The sequence below is a fragment of the Dipteris shenzhenensis genome, chromosome 9 (genome assembly GCF_047967505.1).
Source record: "Dipteris shenzhenensis isolate YYH24624 ecotype China chromosome 9, Dip_SZ_1.0, whole genome shotgun sequence".
NCBI classification, from domain to species: Eukaryota; Viridiplantae; Streptophyta; class Polypodiopsida; order Gleicheniales; family Dipteridaceae; genus Dipteris; species Dipteris shenzhenensis.
Window position 1 is genome coordinate 47,179,081 of NC_141604.1, and position 3,873 is coordinate 47,182,953.

Below are 3,873 nucleotides of genomic sequence, written 5' to 3' on the forward strand. Positions count from 1 at the left end.
TACTGATTATGTGCCTTTTAAACATTGAGATATCTCCCACAAGATATTCTTTCATTTCATACTTCTCCATTGGATTGATCTCTTGCTTGTAGAATTCCATTTTTATTATGGGGTCTTGCCCAAATTTCTCATGCATTTTCTGCATGACTAGCTCTTTGATGACCCCTTCAGCCTCTTGGATATCCATAGCATGCAATCCGAATCGCTCCATCCACTACATCCCCACTCTATGCCATCCTATATGATTTCTTCCTCTATGGCTTTCTGTGAAGCATCCATAGGTGATGTACCTTCCCCTTGGAATGTCATTGCGAGTATGATAGGGGATTTAAACTATGACCCCTAGCTCTCCTATGAGAAACCTTTTGTGACTTGTCTCTATTCTTTTCCAATAGTCTATGGAGATGCTAGGTGCCTCAACTTGGCAACCATATAGTACCATTGTTTGAAAAAGCATTGTGTGCAAAACAGTGTCACCAAAAAATGTGTTTTGCTCAGATGAAACACATAGAAATGTGCAAAAAGCCAATGCATTAAGTAAAATGCCCTAGTACAAGCTGTTACTATGCCTTGACTCTCTTGAGAGTCCTCAATGTGTATGTGTGTATCTGAGAGCTATTTTGAGAAAGAGAGAGTGAGAGAGAGAGAGAGAGAGAGAGAGAGAGAGAGAGAGAGAGAGAGAGAGAGAGAGAGAGAGAGAGAATCTGGAGATAATTATTTATGTTCTATATAATTTATATAAAATACATTTTTTCAATCCGTCTGTAGACGAAAAGCCTAGAAAATCTACAAAAGTGTCTCTAGGGTTTCTTGTGACACTGGTACAAAAACGTCCTCATTTCTAGCTCTATGGGTGTACTTTCTTGCATTTGTATTGGAAGCTATATTCAAGCCTCCTATGACTCTTCTTTCCACACATGCATTCCATAGCCGTTCTCTAAGCTTATGATTATCTTATCCTTAGAGTTTGACCCCTCTACTAGTGGCTTTGCCAATTTTGCTCGACCCTTTTCAATAGTTTAAATGTGACTCCCCTTAGTTCTTAAGGATTTACAAGATGTTCAATCCTTTCCCATAGTTTTTGCAAAGTACTGTGTCAAAGGCTGTAGTAAATTTCCTTCCTCTTGTTCTTGAGTCCCTCTATTTGCGACTCATATTCTAACAAAATAATCTATTGTTGAATTTTTGGGCCTTCCTCTTATTCTTGACTTCCTTTATATCGTCGGATCCTTGATCCAGATCCTCCTATATGCAAATGATATGGTCTTACTCCCATCCTCAACAGAGAGCCTCTGGTGACACTTCGATGCACTTCATATTTTCTACGACACACATGACTTGGAGGCCAACCTTGGGAAAACCAAGATCATGATCTTTAATACATCTTGAGTAGCTATGCACATAGAGCACTTCACACTGGATGGGTAACGGGTTACAGGTGGAGGTTGTTGCATCATACACATACTTGGGGATTCTTTTCTCTAGCCCAATTTTCACGATGTCACCAGTGATGCAAGCTTGACTAAGTAGGGGATACAATGCGCTTGCTAGAGTTGAGTGGCAATGCTCTCACTCTCATTTCCAAGATCCTGGGACCAAGTCTCTTCTCATTGACTATTTGGTCCCTTTGGCAAGTATGTATGGTAGCCCTTGTTGAGGACTAGACATATCAAAGACAAATTGGGCTTGAGTGGAGAATTTTTGAGTTCTCTTGCTCTCACAAATAATCCGCAATAAGCCTTTAATCCCACATCAGGTAGTTCTGGAGCATCCCCACTACAACTTGATGCAACATTCTAGGTTATCATGTACCTCTACTGCGTCAAGTAGTATGGCTCTTACACTATAGGATGACACAAGCTACCATGGATGGCCCTATCTTTATCCATGGCTTTGGCAACTAAGGGTGACCAGGGGTGTTGGAATGCACATACATGCAAATGGTTTGAGAGTCTAGGGCTCCACATAGACAAAATTACCTACATTTTGGTAGCATTGAGGCCCCCCTTTGTCCCCCTCACATGTCGAGAGTTGGACCAGGGTATCGGAGAGGACCTCTTATCATCGCTACACACACATTCACGACCTAGTTACCACCTAGTCAGCTTCTTGTGATGCTTAGCTTGTATAGAGACCACTGCTTGCGGGTTTCAATGGTGGACTTCATTAACCCACCAGGATATACACAGATCCATACCTCCCACTCCTTAAGGATATCGATCTGGCAGTTTCACATCTCATCCCACCGACATGGATTAGCATGAGATCGAGTCAGAGGAGAATTTTGCTTTCAAATCCTATGTTTAACATGAGATCTGAGGTCACTATCACTGTCTGTCTCTTCAAGGATGGCTTCAGAGCCTTACCTAGTTTCGTGTCCTACCTAGATCAGATGTGCCTAGCAACTTTCATTCATGAGGCCATTCGAACACAGTGAGCATTTACCTAGGACACATAGGCGAGATCAAGGTGTACAGCTAGACTGCACTCATAGCATGATCACTGAGTTTTTCAACCAAACAACATAGACCAATAAGCCTTAGACAGACGGCGGATCCAAGGACCAAAGCGAGAGACACGATAGACTCGCCAGTGGGTTGAGGCACAGATCAAACTAGGTGACCTTCCCTCCATGCTCACCAATCCGAGGCACGATCGTCGACAAGGGTGACAAAGACACTTACCCGCCGACGTAGGTCCATAGCTAGGAGAACACAGTGGACCATATACCTCATACATCTTCAGCTCCCTCTTAGGCTTCCCCCCCCCCCCCCAATAATCATCACAGTGTTGCCATGTCATAGCTCCCATCTTCTCCATCGTTTCAAAGATTTCTTATTTGTATTGGTGTCTTTATCATTATATTGGCTATGTTGTATTAGTATTGGATGTTGATGCTTGCTTAAAGGCTCCATCCTTAAGCTCATTCTATCAAGTTCTTTCAGTCCCATAGACCCTTTGATCTTTCAAAGACTTTTAATAAACTCTCTTTCTTTCTTTCTTTCTTTATGTTTAATACATATTGTGACCAAATAATGTATTGTTGAATGTTTGGTCCTAAAGCCTGCTTGACAAAGTGCTCTTTTTTCTTTGAAGGGATCATTTCATGATATGTTACAATTGTTTTTGTATATGGGAGATTGTGGGGCTGGAAAATAAGAAATTGCTAGGCAAGTATATCCTTGCTATGCTACAAGTTCTATCCACATAGGTTGTTTATGTGGGTCTTCCTTTATTACCTTAACTTTATTCTCCCATTCTTTGCTAATGGAGCATGATGTCCCCCCCCCCAGAACCTTATCCTCCTATGTGTTTCTTGTATTCCATATGGAGAGTTGTGAATAGCTAGTTGCCTACATCCCATACTTTGATCTTGAGGATCTTGAATCCCTATGCATGTTACGTCCTTTACCCCCTTTTTAGTATAACAACCATATATACATCCTTTGCGTGTGCCTTTTGACCCTCTCTTTTGCTAGTTTTATTATCTCCATCTCCTTGAGCTTCTGATAGTATTGACTTCTTGTGAGGTCTTCCTTGATCCAAATAGAGTGCGCCTTGACATGATGCTTGTGGTGGCATACTTTGAGCCTATATTATGCATCTTGAAATCTCACAGTTAAATACCTTAGTCTATCCCCTTTCCTTCCAAACTTAAAGTCAACTTACCATTGTATTACAGAGTTGTATCAACTTGCCATTGTATTACAGAGCTGTACGTTCTTTTTTGAAAATTATTACTAAGGATTGTTGTCATGTCTTCCTCTCCCTCTCTTCTACTCCCCTTATTCTAAAATCAGGGCACGTTCTTTCTGTTCTTCCAAGGATGTTGTTATCTTATCCATTTATTGTTCACCATATCATCTAGGTTCG